This window comes from Coturnix japonica, chromosome 3 (assembly GCF_054131305.1).
Source record: "Coturnix japonica strain WE chromosome 3, WE-NBRP24, whole genome shotgun sequence".
Taxonomy (NCBI): domain Eukaryota; kingdom Metazoa; phylum Chordata; class Aves; order Galliformes; family Phasianidae; genus Coturnix; species Coturnix japonica.
Window position 1 is genome coordinate 30,327,070 of NC_140665.1, and position 21,715 is coordinate 30,348,784.

Genomic DNA, 21,715 nt, shown 5'->3' on the forward strand with positions numbered 1-21,715 from the left:
TTTAGTTTGCCTCCCTCACTGGAGGCTGATAATTTGATTTCCCTCAATTCAGGGAACATGCTTCAGACAGTTAAGGCTGAGCAGAAAACCTTACAAATGCTATGGGATTTCTAAAATTCAGGTGTTAGGAAAGGAATAATACTGATTCATATATGCATATATGTTCAGAATAGATAAATACATACTTATAAAATTCATTTCATCATTTCTTCCAGGAACAGTGACATAATCGTAAGCTGATGATGACAAAGTGCGCATGGAGCATCTCTACCATTGCTGATTTGTCAAGGTGGCAACACCCTCTGGGGTGAGATGTACCTCTGAGGTAAGCAGCTCAAGTTCAGTCACTCAACACTGCTGTTACTACACGGTTACTGTGAGTAGAATCATAGAATCATAGAATCATAGAGTCACAGAATCATAGAATCATAGAGTCACTGAGGTTGGAAAGGACCAGAGAGCAAGAGGAAACCTCTCTGGGACTGAAAGCTCACTGTTTTTGGTTTGTGGACGTGGCATATTGCCCACAAGTCACAGAGTTCAACCCTCTTGGACAGTGCTTTGGGGACCTTAAACAAACAAGCACAAAAGCATGAGATAAGTAAAGCAAAAAAGAAACATTTTTGTGAAGAAATGCTTGCAAGTATGACAGTAGAAGATGGCCAAATTTCACAAAGCATTGGGGTCAGCGAGGGACCTCCTGGAACTCCTCTGAACCCTAATAAAAGAAAGGAAAAAAAGCAAAAGGAGCCCAGACAGAACTAAAGACATGAAGAAAGGCTTCCTGAATATCAACACCAAACACAGCCAGTATATTTGACGATAGGCTGCACCTTCCATTCCTATCCATCAGCTAACCTTCCTGAGAGCTGACACTAAGATGCTATCACCAGAAATAAAAGATAAGATAGAGGGCACGACTCGCAGATAATTCAAGGTAAAAAAAACTAATTTCCTTAGAGAAGGTCACAGTTCAAAAGGCATTTGTTGAGATGGGACACCTACATGAATTACTTTCTGAAGTTTCAGCAGTTAATTGAATGTTAGAAGAAAATCAGAGTAGCATGCTGAACATCAGTGTGCCTTTATTTGTGGAGGACAGTCTCAGGTGAACTAGTGAACCCGGACCAATATGACCAATTGCTTCTTGGGCAGCTACAGTGGTACTTTTTGGTGTTGTGCAGAGCGTAAGTGACTGGTTCTTTTCCTGGTCCACTGGGGACCTTCCAGGCAGCAGATATTTTTTCAGGTAGCTGGATATGCAGAAACTGGGGTTCACTCCCTCTGGAAGCAGGTGAGAAGAGGTCTGCAACACAGCTGCTATTGCCTGCTGTCCTCCCTGCTGCCATAGCCCAGGGCTTAAGTGGAGGTGAGCAGCTACATCACATGCAGGGCATGTTGTATTTGTATTTGCTATGATTGTGGCATCTAATAATATAGAGCGTTATAACTGCTAGATGTGTATGCAGACTCAATGAATCTCTTCTGTTGCTGTTTGCATCAGCACAGGTCAGCAAAGGATCCTTCTGGGGTGCTACAGTTTCAAGTGTGGCTTTACGAGGCGTCAAAAATACCAGTCACTGTGGTGATATATTGCTCACCATGCTGATAGAGCTCCCACTTAATGCCTGCTGGTGTCACTTGTTGCTCACAGAGCTTTAGGGCAGCTCTTGGCTGACACCCGGCTGAGTTAGTGCCACAAGCAGAGGGGAGGTGGAGGGGCAGCAGTGGGGCAGGACAGGGGTGATACCAACAGGGAGGCAGATGAACCACAGGTTCTCTGCTGAGCAAGGAAACAGCTGAGATAAATGTTAGTACAAAGATGGGGTCAGTGCAGAAACATGGCTTTGGGGAATGCCCCACACTCTGTCTGCTCTGGAAAGTGCATGACTAGTTCCTCAGTCTGGAGGAGAAAGCTTCTTTGGTGCTTTCGGCTTCCCTTACCTTGGGGAGGACTGGGGCTGTGAGGATGCTGCCCTGCTGAACAGCTCTCATGGCCCAGATTTTTCTGCCTCTGCCTCACACTGTTTGTTTTCACATCCTTAGAACAATACATCTGCAAGCCCCATACTCTCTGATCTTGTCCCTTACAAGGTTTGAGGCTCAAATCTGGTACTCCATGTGCTGCCAAGGGCAGAGGGCTTACAACCCAAACAGAGCCAAGATTGCTCTGAGTGTCTACAAAAACTGCAGGGATAGGCACAACCAATTTCGTAAGAGGTCACACTGTTCCTCCAGATTCATCTCCAGCCCTGTGCAGAAGAACAGTCCTGACTAAGACAGTGTGGATATCTCTGAATGATGTCCCTGGGCTATGTTTGCAGAATCCTTGACTGCACTTGTGTCTCTATGAGGAGGGTGAGAGCTACAGTCTCGAGACATGTGCAGGGTCATTAGTCGGGCCAGATTCAGCAGGTTTGTGGTATGAGAAGGCTACGCACAACACTTGGTGAGGAATTGTCCGTGCTCAGTGGATGTAATGCTTTTCATTTATCGCAGCAAAACAGACATCGTCTCTTTTGGGCAGCAAATTAACTCTTCTGTCATTGTTCAGCATAGTGGTATGGTTCTGATGGATCCTCAGCACTGCTTCAGCCACCAGCTCCAGACATTTGAGGTCCAGTGAACTGCTGAGGTCCCAGAACATCTTCCACATACCAGTACTCCACTCTCAGTCCTGAACAGCCCTGCACAGCCCATGGGCAGCTGCAAGCTGCCTCTCAAGGTCCTTCTGGAATCATTAAGATTAGGGTTAATTCAGTAGCAAAGGGTTCTTTTTTGTGTGTGTGAGATAACCTCTAAAAGAAATGGACCTGTGAAAGCACAGCTCTTGCAGAATATCCAGACTGTCAGTAGTGCACAGCATTGGTCATAGACTGCAGATGTTCTGTTTTCATTGTCCCATAAAGTAGCAGAAAAAGGAAAAGAAAAGAAAAAAAAAAAAAAAGAAAAAAAGAAAAAGAAAATGGAAATGAAAAAGGAAAAGGAAAAGAGGAAAAGAGAAGAAGTAAAAAGAAAAGCACCATTAAAAGAACACATTTCACATGAGGCAGGGCATGTTGAATTCATTCTGAAGGTATTGGCCATATGGTCATTTCCATTTCAGAAAACTCATGTTCAGCAGGATCCCAAGCGTACACAGACAAAAACGAATGATAAATGAGCATCTGCTTGCTTAAAACCCAGTGTTTGACATAGTTTGTTTTCTTAAGCAATTAAAACACATCTTGGCAGTCTCCATCCCATTCCAGAAGGGGACTAGTATCTCTTCCTTTCACTTTGATTAAATGTTTGCTTTGATAAAATACTTAGTAATATGCTTCTTTTAAAGTTAACTCATTCACAATAGAGACCTTACTAATGGAGGAGGATTTATATTTTTGGGGGCCTCTGTCATTTCTTTATTCCTCATCCTGAGTCTTACAAGTTTCCCAGCAAACTGAGGTTACTTTGAGTAGAGATTACCATTCAATTAAAGCTGATCAAAAAAATTCTCCTCTGGTCTTATATCATCCTAATGGACAACTGAAATGTCCACAAGAGCTGCCAAGGAATAGCCCATTAATCTCTGAAGTGGTGCAGGTGTGTTTCTTAACACAAAGGGCATCCTGTTTAAAGAGTAGAAATGCCACTGATACATCAAATGGCTACCATAAACTTCAAGATTCCTCCTTCAGCTCCTCCGGAAACATAGAAATGTGCAGGGCTGAAACTCTGTCTGCTTCTTCAGAGTTTCCCCGCAGGTAGGCTCCAGTCAGCAGTAATTAAAACCGACATAGGCTAATCATACTGCACTTCACAAGGGTTCCTAACTTAGCGTGAAAAGCCTATTGGAATGCACTAATGGTTCTTCTATTTTAAAAAGGAAACTGATTATTTGGCCCAACCCAGCAACATGAAAATTCAGTGGGTAAGAAAGAATTTTGTGAATAAACAGTGAGAAGTATTTCATTTGGCATTGACTTGAGGAACTCTGGAGAAGCAGCCATTTTGCTGAAATATGGTATTTACGCTACTTTGACATTACACTTTGTTTAAATACATTAAGATAATTTAACCACATCTGTGAGAGGCCGAAATGCTTGCTATTCAGCATTTCCCCATCTGCAGATTGTGTGGCCTTGTCTGGAATCACAGAGGTCAGGGGAGAGACAACGACTGCGCTGCCTAGTTGGATAGTGTTCATTTGGATGCCTGGGGACTGTAGAGGTGGCCCAGAGACTTCTGCTGACTTTAGGCAGCACTGATCCAGGTCTTCAATGCTGCGGTTTGGTACAAGGCTTCTTTTGGAAGCATGGTTGAAAAAGATGACAGCATTTACACTGAATCCACTCCTGGTCTACTCTTACCACGGAATTGAGTGAGGTCTGATAGTCTGTTGAAAGAGCCACTGTTTTATTACTTTCTATCCATCCTACTCCATGGGCATGGTGTTGTTCTAAAGAGAAGGATGGATTTTCACAGGAAGAAAGTCTGTGTAGGAGAGTATTATTTATATTAAGAAATAATAGTTCTGACATGCCAGGGTGTCTTACAGAAATTGAGTATTAAAAAGGACAGGATAAATTTTGCTTATGCAAAACATTCTAATCATTTTTTCCACCTAAAAAGGAATATATATATATATATATATATATATAAAAATATATATAATAGTCTGAACTCTGTAACTTCAAACTCGCTATATAAATAATATATATGATGATGCTACCAGCAGGGTTACATTCCCCTTGTTCAGAGGAGGCCAACTCAATATGAGCCCATTTCTGCACCTTGAGAAAGGCTTAGAAAAATTGCCAAATTGCTTCTCAACTCTGACCCGCTTTTAGACTCACATCCTTAGAAAAATAAAAGCTGGATAGATAGCAAAGAGGAGCAAAGTGGTACAACTGTTCAATGAGACAGCTGCCCTTGTGGCATATTCTGTCTGCAAGTGTGATGTACTTGAACCATGAGGTAGTTTAAGCAAGGCAATCTGACCATATATTGTAACAACCTTAGTAACACACACATAAACAGTAACTTCAATAAACTGTCCAAGTGACATTGCAAGGCTCTGCTTCCATCACCTACTTAGGGTGAGCAGGGCTTGAGCTAACCTCTGAAACTGGGGAAATATAATCCTTAACAGATCAAGAAATATCCCCCAAGCTTGGTGCTGTGTGACAGCAGAATGTGAGGAACTTGAAAGAGAGCATGACATGCAGGATGCTCCGAGCATCTGCTGGGGAATATACATCTCAGGGAAAGCACAGCGCAAAAACAGGGATGCAAGCAGTATCAGTCAGAAAGGGGAAAAGGAAAACCCGAGACCTCTTGTGCACCGCCTGCTTCACAGCCTTTCCTGATTTTCTCACCAGTTTCCTTTTCTAGCTGAAAACTTCTCATGATCAGCTACCAGCTGAAGCCACATAGCTAAACATATGCGTAATTCATTCGTGCATATAGAGCTAATTACATGCTCCACTGGTTGGCTAAAGGAATTCACACATCCCACCAGCCAAATAATTTTGGACCAGGAAGTTTAAAAGCTAAGGAGCTGATGTTACCTTAGCTAAAATTTTCAGTAGAAGCATGACTGTGAGAGGAAAAAATACATCTAGCAAAATTTGAATGCCCTTTAGGAAGGAAGCATCTGAGCAAGTTTGTTACAGATGATGTCCATATGGCATTTTGCAGGCAGGTGTGAACTTGCTCTGTCTTCATTCAGAGCTGGCTGAGCACGAGGAAGTCTCGGACAAGTGAGGTCATTCACTTTGATTGTGCATGCTGTTAACACTGCTGCAAAGCTCTCCATCTGAGGCATGGGGAGACCTTCTTTATGGCTGCCCATGCAGCAGATATTCATACAAGAGCATCCACCTTTAACACCAACACAACATTGCAGAGAATGGGGCCTTGTTTGAGAAGAGCCAGCAACTATTCACTGCCTGGAGAGACCAAGAAGGAATTAATATTTGATCCTATTGCATGGAGCCCTCTGATTGTCATTTGTTGAAATGGGTGATAATGGCACAAGGCACAGCTAAATGACCAGGCTAAGGCTTTTTCAGAAATCCATAGGGCAAAAAGCCAGATGCTAAGTCCATATGCAGGCACTTCAACAAAGACAGCTTGATTTTCAAGCCCTCCAGCACTTCCCGGGACAATTAGAGATGAGCAGCATTTGAGAAAATTGCCTTTCAGGTGTATGACTATGGATCTTGGACAGCCCTCCACAGGCACCACCATTGGCAAATGCCTATGGCATGCCAGTGTGAGTGGTATAAGATGTCAGCCAGCTGGAGCCACATGGAGGAACTGAAATTCTAGCCTTGTCGCTCCGTGTCTGGCCACCAGATTTGGACTTGTTTTTTGTCTCTTCCTTCCTCCTCCTCCTCCTCCTCCTCCCCCAACCTCCATTTCAATTCCTTTCCACTGCTCTCACCCTGCTGTGGTCTTTGACCCGCTCTCGTCCTTCCTGGTTTCTTCCTTGAGAACATGCTCTTGCAGAAGAGAGAAGACAGAGTGAAACATTAGACTGCATGTTACGATGATTAAAAGGCATGTAAGAAAACCAAGGCTGTCATTTTAATCTCTCACTAATGTTCATTGGCATGTCTTTGAGATAGGGTACTGTGCTGACAATAGTGATGGACAGAGTGTGAGATTGGCCCCTTGAACCCAGGGGCCTCCCAGGAATAGATCATGTCTAGACCTGGTTTGCATCAAGGACCAAACCGGATAAGCTGATTAGCCAATTAGAAATAGTTCAGCTAGTGGAGTAGAGGGACCAAAGAGACCTGAAACTAGAGGTCATGTGGATATCACAACTGATTAATAACCCTGCAGTGATGTGGAACATGGGAGGGGCCAAAGCTGAAAGGGGAAGAGGCAACTAAGTTAAAAACCAGGAGATGAAGAGAAGATTTTTTTTTATCTTTGTGCATTTTTTCCCTAGAACCTGAACAAGAAGATCAAACATCAAGCCTAAATGTGGAGAACCGTGATATTTCATCTCCTACGAAAATATTTCAAGTACATCCTTTAAATGTCATTTTACAAAACGTCTCACTCCAGAGGCTTCATTTCCTATCTTTACCAGTAGTAGCCTTTTGTTGCTATATTCCCGTCAGTCCCTGCTATATATGGATACCATTAGCACTAAATATGGTTTTCATCACGAAACTCCTCGAATTTTCCATTGTGGGCACTATTAGTCAGGGATCATGTGAATCATAGGAGTTAAAAATTACTTGCTTGGAACATTGTTGAGAGCAAACCAGAACGAACATAGAGGTGATAATTTCTAATAAGTGGAAGAAATGCTAATTTAAACTCCCTTTGGGAAGGCTTCAAAATCCGGGACTTCCCAATTAAAATTTATCAGGCTACTGCTTTGCAAATTGCTTTCCAAGAACACAACAGATCATGACCTTTCCTGCTACGTACTGGTCTGGCAGGATCATTTTGCCCACCCTCATTGCCTTTCATGCTGGCTAAGATGTAGAAAAAGATACTCCCTCAGCAAGGGGGAACACGCTTGGCTGCTGCTGCTTGCTCAGCCCACCTGGAGACAGCAAGACTTGCAGGAATGTTAAACGAGGGGCATGCAAATGTGCTGATCTGCTGCCTCATGTCTCACACCTGCCATGTTCCCTGCTCACATCACCATGAGAGTTGGACTAGATGACCCTTAAGGGTCCCTTCCAACTCAAATGATTTCAGGGACGTAGGGGAAATTGAAGGTCTGCCCGGGTCATCTGCAGGCCAGCAGGTGTCTTTCACTCAGGCATACCTGAGGTATTCAGGAGCTGGCAAGCAAAACGTCACCAAACATCCCCAAATGAGAGAGAAGAGCAAGCTCCTGGTGCAATGGGAATACCCATTCTGAGCATGTAGGAACAGTTTCTGGGCATTTTAAAGAAGGGGCATGCTCAAAAGTTGTTTAGATTCAAGCCAATATGCAGGTGGGTATATCCCAGGATAATAGTAGGCATTTTCAAAGAAGTATGACACAGTTGGCTTATTTGACAGATCCTTCTGTGATTCACCAGGGTTTTCTCCTTTAATTTTCTGCAAATTTTCCACAAAAAATTCTTCTTCATTATGGGCTTATGCTGCTGATTATCCCTGACCAAGTGTATGCCTTGCGTGTGTCCCTGTTGAACCGCGTTCTGTTGTTTTGTTTTCCAGAGCATTCTTCCAGTTTGGCAGGATCATTTTGAATTCTAATCCTGTCCTCTGTCAAACTCACAAGTCATTCCTGCCTTGTGTCATCTGTAAATTTAATAAACATTCTCAATATTCTATCATGAGGTCATTAGCAAAAATATTCAACACTAATTCCAGATGGTCTCTTACATTTCTGGGCAAAGAGGAATGTGTTGAAACATTTCCTTGACTGACAATTCCCTCCATTCGTGATACTGCTGAGAACTTTGGATCTGGGTTGTGTGGTCACCAAGGTTAGAAAAAACTCTTGCATGTAGATGAAGTGAGCATTCCTTCTGGCACGGCATGCTGTATTTCTTTCCCCAGTTAAAGATCTGAAATAGCTGTATGCCTTCCTAACCTAGAGGAAATAGATAAACTTCTGCTTAGTCAGACAGGCAGTCTGCTCCTTCATCTTCATTTGCTTCTAATGGTGTTTCTGTGTCCTCAACCGATCCCCATTATTAAAACCTCATTTGTGCTACTTTTAGTTTGAAGAAAGAGCCACTACTGATTTCTCTGAGGAAGTGGTGGGTTGAAAGACTTCAGAGTAGTACACACACACACACAGAGAAGTATGGACCTCACAAACAAGCATTCTCACCTATTAGATGACACAGCAGGATGAGGAAGATGTGCAGAGAGTAAAAACCTTATGTTCAGTATGCACTCACACACACATCACAGTAAACTAGAGGGAGACTTTGAAACTATGAAACCTGAGACTATTTGCCACAGCATCACTGAAGAATGAAGTTTCAATAAATCTAAACTCAGAAATGCAGGTTCACAAGGAAGACCAGAGATAGAAAAGGCACCACTTTCTCTTCATTGACCCCAAAGATGAAGGGGAACCACAATGACAGACAGCAAAACAACTGATGTCTGAGTATGAGCACAGCTAAATAAAGCAAGAATAGGAAAATTAGAATAAAAACAAAATTTGAAAAAATGCCAATGATAAAACAAATCAATCTTTTGCCACAAGGAAAAAAGTATAAAACTTTCAGTATCTCATAAAAGGAAAAGAAAAAGGGAAGATCACTCTGAGAAAACCAAAGGATTTTGTGTCTTTAAAAATATGTATATATATTTTATTAATTTTTATCTGAAAAGGTGAGATGTAAAAATGCATTTAGTACAACTAATGCCAATGAAGGAGAGGTGATATTTAAGGCTAGGGTAGGGAAGGAACAGCCTTGAGAGCAGGTAGAAAAGCAAGAAGTTGCAACACGGACGAAAAGCTGCTGTGTTACCATACAACTTAGCAAAGTATCTGATTCCACAATGATGGTATAAAGTTGAAGAACTAGGCTGAAAAAGGTGGACAAAGCAAGATCAAGAGATAAAGTCCAAGTAGAAAACAAATTACTCTGCAGATTGTATAGGTAAATTGTAGGATGCTCAAAACAGAGAAGGAATTTTTAGTTAGAAAGGATTGTCTGTAAAAATGATTCATGGGTTAGCTGAACCTGAAACTGCAAAGTCATGCTGGTGTGGAAAAGGCAAATATTACATGGAAGTGTGCAAACAGGAATTCAAGCTTGCACACTATGAAACGTAATATTTACACTGGACTGGGAGGGCCTTCGATGAAATATTATTTCTTAAGCTTAAGGCATACACTTCCAAAAAGGTGAAGAATAAAATCTGCCATCAATGTAGAAAATGAAGTCTATGAAGGAAAAGTGAAGAATTATGATTACTTACAGAAAGTAGACTGACGGAGAAGAAGTAACACTTTCAAAGTGTTGGGGAAGAGACACTTGGGAAGAAATACAGCAACAGAATTAGAATTGAGAAGAAAGAAGGAAAGAGAGAAAGAAAGGGAAAGGAAGGAATGGAAGGAAAGGAAGGAAGGAAGGAAGGAAGGAAGGAAGGAAGGAAGGAAGGAAGGAAGGAAGGAAGGAAGGAAGGAAGGAAGGAAGGAAGGAAGGAAGGAAGGAAGGAAGGAAGGAAGGAAGGAAGGAAGGAAGGAAGGAAGGAAGGAAGGAAGGAAGGAAGGAAGGAAGGAAGGAAGGAAGGAAGGAAGGAAGGAAGGAAGGAAGGAAGGAAGGAAGGAAGGAAGGAAGGAAGGAAGGAAGGAAGGAAGGAAGGAAGGAAGGAAGGAAGGAAGGAAGGAAGGAAGGAAGGAAGGAAGGAAGGAAGGAAGGAAGGAAGGAAGGAAAGGAAGGAAGGAAAGGAAGGAAAGGAAGGAAAGGAAGGAAAGGAAGGAAAGGAAGGAAAGGAAGGAAGGAAGGAAGGAAGGAAGGAAGGAAGGAAGGAAGGAAGGAAGGAAGGAAGGAAGGAAGGAAGGAAGGAAGGAAGGAAGGAAGGAAGGAAGGAAGGAAGGAAGGAAGGAAGGAAGGAAGGAAGGAAGGAAGGAAGGAAGGAAGGAAGGAAGGAAGGAAGGAAGGAAAGGAAGGAAGGAAAGGAAGGAAGGAAAGGAAGGAAAGGAAGGAAAGGAAGGAAAGGAAGGAAAGGAAGGAAAGGAAGGAAGGAAGGAAGGAAAGAAGGAAGGAAGGAAGGAAGGAAGGAAGGAAGGAAGGAAGGAAGGAAGGAAGGAAGGAAGGAAGGAAGGAAGGAAGGAAGGAAGGAAGGAAGGAAGGAAGGAAGGAAGGAAGGAAGGAAGGAAGGAAGGAAGGAAGGAAGCAGAGGGAGGAAAAAAGGGAGGGAGGAAAAAAGGGAGGGAGGAAAAAAGGGAGAATGGAGGAAAATGTGACTTTTTTGCAGGTCATGAACTGCTGAGTATCGCCATGCCATTTCTCCAAGGCCATAGCTAACCCCCTGCAGGTACCTATCTCATCATCCTTGCCTGCACAGGACCTCTACATTCAGCTACTGGTCAACTTGATGGTGCAAAGAAACCCCACACCTCAGGCGCCCTCTCTTTGCACTGCACTAGCCAAGCTATAAGATGCTGTAGAGTCAGAAGGGAGCAAATTACATAGGGCAGACAGCTGCTAGACAGCTGCATCAAGCTTTCTGACCCCCTGTTATATCTCTATTAGGTTTGTTTGCATATAGTGCTGCACAAAATGTTAACTAGTGGCACTTTGAAGGAGAATTTTTCTATTACTCATTTTCTTCTTTAACTTGATTTGCCTTTTATTTATTTAGCTTTCCACTCTCACTTGAGTTTCCAATAATTTAATGCAGATGTTCTATCTTTCTGTAATTTATTAATGCTAACTTGCTATTCCCTCTCTTTTCTATAAATGTTTTTCAAATGTTCACACTGACTGCGTGACTTCCCTTGCTTGCCTCCACAAGACTGGGAGCTGCAGGGTTGCAAAGAGAAAATGCACTGGAAGCATCCCATCATCTACAGCACCACACACAGCTGGAAGCAGCAGACCACTCTTGCCCACAGACAGGAAGCGGGTAATGAGCTCACCCCAGCCACCCTGTGCGTACAGGAAACCTCTTACATTAAGCAAGAGCATGGAGCCATGCAGAAAAGATGCAGAGGCTAGGGAACACGGTTGGGATTGGGCCAGAGATAGGTAGCTTGTCCTGTGGATCCTCAGTTGACTCATTTGCTTCTCTGTGAGAGGAGGGAGACTTCTGGTGTTTGTGCAGTCAGTGGGAAAGTGTCCCTCTTCAAAAACTCACTGAGGAGGCATCCAGCCACTGATTCACCCAGAGCAAGAGGCAGTGAGACACTGAGGAGTCGTCACTGAGTGCCTGCTTTCAGACAGGACAATGGAGCAGGGATCCTCAAGTTTTGCATTTGCTTACCTGACAAAAGATGTCCAATGTTCCAGCCTAGGAGACAGATCCAAGCAGCTGGTGGTTACTGGCACCCTGTAGACATCAGTAGTATATCAAGCACCACCCATCCTTGCTGTCTACACCACACAGATCCACAGTAACCAGCATATGCCAAAGCTTAAGGAAAGAATGTTATTTCCATGACACCAGAACACTACGGACGTACTCTAGGGTTATTGAATTAATCAAAAAAACCCACAATAGCTTTTTTCCAATATATTTTTAACACTTCCTAAGTTATTTGGATGGGGATCAGTCTGGGTAAAGCAATCCTGCATTCCTCCTACTGGGTTTCCAGAGGAGATCTCCAAAACCTTGATGCTCCCAAGCAGGCTTTATGTCTAGGCCAAGGGAGAATTAGATTCAAGCTAGGGGAGAAAACAGCATCTTTCATTCCTTTGTGCTTACCTGTTTCTCCCTAAGCTGTGTTGGCATTAAGTAAGGAGCAATACAGCACTCTGCACAAGCATCGTAAGGGGAAAGTATTTCCAAATGTGCAAAATCAAACCACCAGGGCAAGAGAAACAAGAAACTAAAGGATTTTATTATTATTATTAACCCTCATTTGCATTTCAGAACAACTGGAATAGGAATACTGGCACATTAGTATGCTATTCCTCTGCTCTCACTGCAGTCTCTAACCTCATGGCTGACCAAACTGAGTCCCAGTCACTGTTCTGCACACACCTGCACTTATTTGTCTGAGCAAGGAAGCCCTTCAGCATGCTGGCACACTTCTGGATGTTCACCATCTCACTTATAGTGTTGTGGTCAAGATACTGAAAAGGTCATGGAGAGTAAAAGACAGAAAATTTAGAGTCCAAATACACTGCCTCATAAACAGGGCACGTTTCTGCCCTCTGCAGTGGAAGATCCCATTCCCTGGTGGCAATGTCAGATGGTTAAAATGGAATAGACAAGCAGCAATGTGAGGAGTTTTCAGGGCACAACTCCATATTCCCTTTCTCCTCTTTCTCCATCCAGCTGTTCCATATAGGCCACAGGTAATACAACTGTTGCCCCCACTTCACAGATCTCCCGTAGATTTCACATCCCTTCTTTCGCCCTTCACAAGCTGCATTTTTCTCCACTGCTTGGCTGCTCCCTGGGGTGACCAAGTGCTGTTGGAATTGGGCTCCTGCACAAAGACCCTATAGCTGACTAATGCAATAGTGAAATTTTCACTTGGTGGTTATAACCCCATGTTTTGAGAGCAAAATGTTTGCATTTCAATCCTAGCACTCTTCTCTGTATTCACATAGATTATTTGATGATGGCACAAGGAGCAAAGCTTCACCTTTGCTACCCTTCTTCAGCCACCCTGCTGTGGACATCCAGCCACTGCGAGTACCCAGTGCCACTGGGTGCATGTAGCTCTATCTCCACCACGCCAGCAGAGTGGCATGCCAGCATGCTCATTGTAGTGTGTCTTTTGGCAGGGACAATAAATTCAGTGACAGGAGGAAAATTTGAGTGACAGCAATATCCGTTTTGGCTCTTCTACAGAAGCACAAAGGGAGAATTCAATATATATGCTGAAGCATTTTGCTCCTCTCTGTCCCAGCTCATTTCTTATTCTTACAAAGGCAGTTTGCAAGCCCAAATTGCCCTAACAGCCCATTAGGATCCAATCTGCTCAAAGCCGCCCACAGTGCAAAGATGATTTGAAAGCTCAGATAAAAATTTGCTGCGAGAGTTCAGCTCTGCCCTCCAGCCCTGTGGGGTGCAGTGTGGGGTGTGTGACACAGCACTCTGGACTACTGGAACTAGATATGTGATGGCACAAACCTCAGAACAACAGGGAAATGGTCCTGATCATGCTTCGCCAACCAGCTTCCACTCCTTTGAGTTTGGCATGGAAAAAACAACACTGTGACTTGCTTATGGAGGTGGTTGTTTGGGAAGGAATGGTTTGAAACTTGGGTGGCATAGGGAGAAACTTGCTGAAGTAAAAGCAAAGGTGGTTTTTGTGCAGAGGAAGTCAGAGAATGGAGAAATAATGTAAGTGATTTCAGAAAAAACGGAGCAGAAGATGTTTTGTAAATTGCTGGGATAAATCTGTCTGCGCACTCAGGAGGAAAAACAGGTAACAGGAAGCAGAGGACAGGACAAAATGCAAATGAGGGATCTGGGTAACATCACGGAGCAGCGTGATGCCCCTCCCAGATCCCTTAGAGTGTTTTTGTTGGGTGACTTTCCACTGGCCTGCATAGACCAGCTACTATTTTACCCAAAATGCATCCTCTTAGGTAAAGACAAGCTGATGCCGTAGGACTTTCCACATATTTGGAATCATAGAATCATGAGCATATCCATTTAGAGGAGCATCGGACACTAGTAGGAAGAAAGCTGTCTGAGTAAATCTGTTCTCATGATGGAGAACAGTGTTAAGGCTTTCAAGCCTTTCTCTGCTATAGATGTTTCTGCTGGGCTGTGTTCTACCTTGTGTTCATTCTATCTGCCTCCTTGCACGACAGCTGTATGAGTTCCTTCAAGAATCTGAAATGCTGCTTCAAACTCCTAAACAATGGTTAAAGCAAAAGACTGGGCCTTCAAAAGCTCTCCTGTGGAGCACCGCCATGTGGGTGATGCCCGTGTCATAGTCAGGATTCTCTGTGACCATTTCCCTCTTAGAAGGGCTTCAGAAGGACTTCAGCCCATTCCATGTGGCCATGATGACTTAGGCCCAAGCTGTTTTGTATTCAGAGAGTCATCCTGTGTCTGTGAACAGCTGCACTTCAGCAAGTTGTAATTCCCACAGATACGCAATCTACTGCAACTGCTTATAGGGCACCATAAATGTATGTATCTAACTACAATAGCAGGCCCTTACCTAGGAGGTTTTTAGTGTTGCAGGTACGGTAAGATAAAAAGCATTAACAAGAGGAAACATGCACAGTGAGGTGTGGCTGTGAAGGGCTTACTGCAGTATAAAACAGGTAGGGTAAACATTATTTATGATGTGAGCAGGATGCAATTTAAATACTTACAGTAAAGTCCTCCTAAGTGCTTGATCTGCCTTTTAAGATGTGGGTCTTGAAGACTATTCAGAGTGAAACATACCCAATACAGCAAGATGATGTTTCCTATGGTGAGGCAGTGGTACAGACTGCCCAGGGAGGTGGTGGAATCACTGTCCCTGGAGGTGTTCAAGAACCATGTAGATGTGGCACTGAGGAACATGGTCTAGAATGGTCACAGGCATGGGTCAGCGGTTGGACTAGATGACATAGTGGTCTTTCCAACCTTAAAGATTCTATGATTCAATGGTCTGTTCAGCATCCTTTCAGGGTATGACAAAGGATCCAAAGACCTGGTCTTCTTGAGGTACTGGAGTGCCAGCTGAACTGGTAGACTCACACAGAGGAGTCTGCAGCTGCCCAGATGCTGAAGCATGGTTAGGGGTGGATAAATCAGCCTTCCCTGAAAAGTCAAGCAAATATCATATTCAGTGGTGCTTGGGACTTTTTGTTTCTGTTCTTTTTGAATGAGAGCCAGTCATCTGACAAGAAAGGAAGAAACAGCGAGGGACATTAAAACAATGCAGCAGAAGTTAACTCGTAATGGAACTAACAATAACAAAGGTGTAGCTTTGTGTTCTTTTGCAAAAATATTGGAGACTGTTCATGTGGCAAACCCATACATCCATTTCACCTACACAGGTGATGCTCTCATAGCACCCTCTGCATCTGACTGCCATTGTGATGGATAAACATCAAGTCCTACTGTACTGCTGATCTCCCAAAGCCCTTAAGCAATCTGATATTGATAACATTGCGAGGATAATCACTTAATAATAGGACTCCCTGCAAACCAGACACCTCTACCACACGCCATGGGAGGAGAAGATGCTTTGCATACATCATCCTGTCAGCTGAGTTTATTATTCTAGCATTCAAGATAAACTGCAGCAGGCAAATGCTGGCCTGTATAAATTCCAGCCTCAGGAGTCCAGCAGGCACTGGGCTCCTTGTTAAACACATGCACACATGCATAAATCCAGCCGGGTAAATAATACGACATCTTCCTATTCCCAGTAGATCTTTCAAGAGCTGTTGTTTTCTTTGTTACCTGGGGTGGTCTTCGGACCAGCTGTATAAACCAGGGATAAGGAGTGAGTACATGGACTATGCAGAGACAACAGGCAGGAGAGACTTCTGGCCACATGCAGACCTTGCAGCTTTGTGCTAATAAAGCTTTGTTGTGTGGCATTTAAACAGACACCAGCCAAATAAGCTCCAGGCTTCAGAGACTTTATCTCTTCTGTTTACCTCTCCCCAGGATTCACCGCTATATCTGCTAGACAAAGAACATAGGCATCTAAGAGGCACAGAAAGACCTTCACAGCTGAAGCCTCCCCATTGGAATTTCTGAAGAAAATCCATTCCTTCTTGTAAAACATCTGCTTGGGTCTCTATGAGGATGATGAAGTGGTGAAACCACGGAATTGGCCAAGAAGGTCACCTCTATCTGGTTGGCAGAGGGGAACAAACAGATGTCACTCCCTTCAGTTCCCTCTTTAAGTGTGTTTGGCCTCTCTATGATTCTGGTTAGGCTTGGCTAATATTGCTGCTGACCTAGCAGTTTGACTAGTTACCAAACTCCCATGGAATGGAAAAGAAAGAAACCTTCCCCCACAAGTTTTTTGTTATTGGGGAAATTGACAAAAAAAATAAATAAAATAAATAATAATTATTATAAAAAAATATGGCCAGATAATACTTTCTTCAACAATGTGCCTTCAGGCCTGAGCCAGAACTGGCATCTTTTGGCACTGAGGTGGGTCCTGAGGCTGTTCTAAAAGCAGGTCCGAGGCCATAGTCCAGGAAGAGCCTGGCTGCCCAGTTCAGTGCAGGGATGTAAGATCAAGACTTCAGTCATCTGTTGACATAGATATTGGGAAAAATGTCTCCCTGCAGGAAGAGCAAAACGAAAGGACAAGAGAGAGGTAAAATGGGAGGTGGCTGGCTAAGATGGAAATAACTCCACGGCTTAGTTTGTGCTTTGGGTTAGCTCCCTAAGTAGCAAGTTTCTTCCTCTTTGCTTTCCCTAGAGAGAACTGTCTCAGAGAACAACAGGAACCACATGGGTTCTGTATGAAGATCCTCCCGTAGATCTCAGTACAATTTTAAAGGAAGAAAATATTCTCAGATTTTCATTCTTCTTTCACACACCAGGTGGAGGGAAACCAAGGAACATTCCTTCACATACGTCTCTCTGGCAGTCCCTGGGCTCCCTGGAGCCTGCACAGAACACCCAGGCATGTGGAACATCATCATTGCGCTGCCATGGTCTTTTCCATATCTCTGAGCTCTTTCATGCTACCACAGAGGCATTCCCAAGGGCCAAGCATAATGTCTCTGCCGGTCTTTCTTATGGCACCAAATGTATGAATGAGCCAATTCTACCTGTCCAGACTAAGAGATCAATAGCTTTTACGTCTGTTAGAAACACAAAAACCAAAACAGCTGCAAGGTTACAGAACTGCTGAAAGATGAATCGGTGTTTCCTCCTCCCAAAGCCATATGCAACAGCAGCAGAAGACTTCTTCTAAAGACTTTAGTCACTGCAGCCCCCCCATGAATTTTCCAGCCTCAGAGCCCTCAGGCAGGAAAGTTCCCAGCAGTTATTGAAATAGATTTCTATTTTCACTCTTTGACAGAGTGATCATAAATACGGGCTGACTCACCAAAAAGAAGTGAAACTGAAAGATCCCAGAGCAGTTGCTAAGTGCCCTCTGTTACAATGAGAGCAGCATAAAGATGGAGTGCCAGACTTCAAAGCGCCTGAAAGTGGGCAAGAGTTGTGTCCCATTACAAGAAAATTTACAGCTTCAAAACAAGTTAAGGGATGAAGGGCTTCAAAAACTTCTTCCATTCATCTGGATAAGACATTTTTCTACCACTCTTCTTCCCCACTCTTCTTTTTTTACCATAGGGACCATCTTTGTAAATTATTTTTTTTCTAAAAAGCTGAGCTTTGGCCCATTGCTCCCACAGAATGGGATTTAAGCACTGCCTTCTTCTTTATTCAAGCTCTTTTCTGCATTCCTAGAAAGATGCCTGGAGGGAAATAAGACTCCTAACAGTGTCCTGCAACTGGAGGGAAATGAAGCAATGTCTCCACTAAGAGCTGACAGAAGGATGCTGTGTTTGGGAGATACCTTGGAAGCCAGTCCACAGCTTTGCACATCTGTCGTTCTGCTCCTGGACAGAGAACAGAGCCGTGGAAAATGCTTCCTTAACCAAACCCTAGATCAGCTGGAAAATCAAACTAATGCTGGTTTGATTTTCCACGAGAACTTAGAAAATCTGATCCCAAGGCACAAAGCATGTTTGAGTCTATGCTATTTTTTAATACCACATTTGGCAGCACATCAGGTGAATGGCAGATTCCATGCAGCATTTAATTCTGCTTATGATTTCCAGGACATGCATGTCATGGGCATGCTGCCTGTCTCAGTTTTTCAGCTGCACATTGATCCCATCAGTTTTTCTGCTGCAGAAATTTACATCTGCATTTTTGCCTGCATGTATCAGCAGCTGCATGACCAGATCTCCTGGAGAGATATGCTTGCAGATAACCTCTGCTTTGTATACACAAATTTTAAGGAAATCAAGGGCATGGTTCATGAGACATTCCTCACCACCTTGTCCTCACTTAGACACAGGTGGTCCCATACTGAAAAGGTAGAAGATTTGGCCAGCAAGTACTCCACAAAATCCATCAGCACTCTGCTAGCTCACTTTTTGCAACACCAGATGCAAGCAGCTGTTTGTCTCTCTCTTCAGTTCCCAGTTCCTCAGAAAGAAAACCATTCCTTATATATCTCCGTGATCTCTGTGCAAAGGCTGCAGTGAAGGAGTCACCTATGTTTGTGAGGCATTGCCAGCTCACCTCAGTTCAAGTCCTCTGGTGGGATCTTCTATGATCAAAGAACTGCAGTTCCCTTTCTCCGAGCTGTACACATACTGCAGCAGTGTGAGCTGGATCCCATTACTCTGATGAAATCTTATATCGAGCATCAGAAACCAAACGAGTAATTACATGACTGGCATTTTAAATATCCCCCGCTGAGTTTGTATGACTGTGAAAAGCAGCATGATTGAGGAGGAGTTACTGTAAGTTGTACTTTTTGGACATGTTGTTAGTTGGTTCTTCTCCACAGCCTTCAGCTCCCTGGTTGTGACAGCCTCTGCTGGGGGCTCTCACTGACTTGATAGTTCTCATGCACTCTCGAGAGTGCATTCAGTCCAGCCATCCTGAGGGCACCCCCTTGACACCATGCTGGGCAGGGTCTAGAGACACAGGAACAGAACCTAATGGACATGAAGTCAGGCTGTTCTATGGGTTTTCAATCCCATTGTAGATAGTCTGGGAACAGAACAAAGCCCGAAGCTAGGAGAAGACAGCTGGATCACAAGCCTTATGAGGATGGGCTGAGGGAACTCGGATTGGTCAACCTGAAGAGGAAAAGGCTCAGGGGAGACCTTGTCACTCTTCACAACTCCCTGAAAGTAGGCTGTGGTGAAGTGGGGCTCAGCCTCTTCTCCCAAGTGACAGTGATAGGATGAGAGGTAATGACCTTAAGTTGCAGCAGAGCAGGTTCAGGTTGGGTATTGGGAAACACTTATCTGAAAGTGGTTGGGCATTGCTGCTCAGGGAGGTGGGGGAGTCGCCATCCCTGCAGGCATTCAAGAATAGGGTATTTGTGGCATGTGGTCAGTGGGCACAGTGGGGATGGGCTGATGGTTGGACCAGATGATCTTAGAGGTCTTTTCCAACTTTAATGATACTGTGATTCTATGAATTTTGCAGTGATGCACTTGCTGGTCAGGAACTCCCCAAGTGCAGTAGGAGCACTGAAACTTGTTCATAGAAGAATAATGGTTTTGTTTGTTTGTTTGTTTTCTGTCCACACATTTATATTTGGCTAAAGGCAAGTCTTAACCCCAATAAGATGTTTCACCCATTTTGTGGAGATGGTTGTGGTAAACAAGCAGGTACCTTTGCCCTTGGCACCATCAAACATGCTTGCAGTGCTGGAAGTTCTGCAGCTGACCCAACCCATCACTCCACAGGGAGATGGAGCACCCCTGCTGCAACTGGGAGAGCAGCGTGGCTCAGGAAACCACTGATCTTACAGCACCTATCAGCACACCTGTGGGAGCCAAGAAATCTCACAGACAGCCTGTCCAAAGGCAGGCAATAGAACCCTGGGTGATGTTTCCTTGTCTTTCATCCTACGTGCAGGGAAAAGCATTCGGCCGGCAAATACTGGGACAGATTTTGTATTGCTTCTCTAGTATTGTTCCAGACATGATGAGAACCACGTCCGCTAAATGTGTGGGCTTAGTTTGTTTATCTGAAGTGGTGATTCTTCTTTTGGAGTACTTTTTAAAAACTGCTTCAACAAAGCCTGTCCATAGGAATAATCCATATGTGATAACAGTTTCAAAAGACTTTAGTCTGGGATCTGTGCCCTTTCTGATAAGTGCTTTATATAACCTTTACGTGTTCAACCTAATATGTATAATCTAATATAACCAAACAAGCATTTGTAATCTGCATTCAAAATGACATTGCACTCTCCATGTCTTCACATTAAACTCTGTTTTTCTCTTCTATCTCATTTCCAGATCTAGTCAGTCAATAAACAATGAATGGCTGAGGGCATCAAGTATGATTTTTAGGGCATTTAAAAATTATTATGAGCCTTATTAAGGCCAAAGAGATGTGTTTGTGACTGAAACACGCTGCTTTCCAGTCAAAAACTCCCCAGTGTGGGGAGTAGATGCTAGTTGTTTACAAAGACCAAAGCTTCACCCAGCGCATCAGGCCTGCTGGCAGGATGAAGCGCTACTGTAGTGACAGCACTTAGAAGTCCTTGCTAAACTTGAATTCTCCCAGCCAGTTCCTCCTGATGCTTTCTGTTTGTTTGTTGCCTTTCAGATCTTCATGAAAACAGATTTTCTGGCATCCTGATGGAATGAGGTTCCTGTAACTATGGTATCTAGGAAACCCCATTCACTCCCAGCTTTAGAACCCTTCAGCAAAGGAATGGGAACACTAAGAGATCTTGAATTTCTACCTGCTTTGTAAAAACTGGCATCTGGTTGAGGGAGAAAGAATAAAATTGCCCACCTTCCTCAGAAGGAAGCTAATAATAGAACCTATTATTATTAAATTATTAAATATTATTATTAAATTATTCATATTATTAAATATGAAATTGTCCACAGTAGACAGCCATAGCAGAGAGCCTAAAACATTCTGTTGCTTATGCAATTACATAACATTTGTGTTCAGACATTCAGCACCTTCCTGTTCATTGCAGAGCCCCAAGGAATCACGCTGTTGGAAGCCAGCACCCACCACAAAGCACTGAAGGTGGAACTGCTGATGAAAGGCCACATGTGAGCCCTGTGCTGTCTGCAGGACACCTGTCCTCAGCTCTTGACTTCACCATGAGCTCCTTGCAGCATCTCAGCAGCTCAAACGCAGGTCTTGAGTGTACCTGCCAGCTCCAGAGAGTGGCAGTGAGCAGGACCAAAGGCAGGAAGGCTGTAAGAGGAGACATGCCAGCAAGGAAAGGCAGGGGGCTTTTGGGGTGCTCTGGTGCTTGCCTTAACTCAGCCAGCAGGCAACATGGTGAGCCATGCTCCCCTAGCTGCAAAGTTAACACATCTGAAAGAACAACAGAGAAGTGTCTACTGCACACAGCCAAGTACAGTAGGCTTCAGAGGATAAAAATATCCAGTGGAAAAAC

General features: G+C 43.7%; 1 long non-coding RNA gene across 1 annotated transcript; it reads left to right on the forward strand.

Annotated features, from left to right (window-relative positions):
- Positions 1 to 215: 215 nt before the first annotated feature.
- On the forward strand, positions 216 to 21,146 carry LOC107311360 (uncharacterized). Its single transcript, XR_001554019.3, has 2 exons — positions 216 to 325; positions 20,899 to 21,146. It is a non-coding gene; the product is annotated as an uncharacterized LOC107311360 (long non-coding RNA).
- The last annotated feature ends 569 nt before the right edge of the window (positions 21,147 to 21,715 follow it).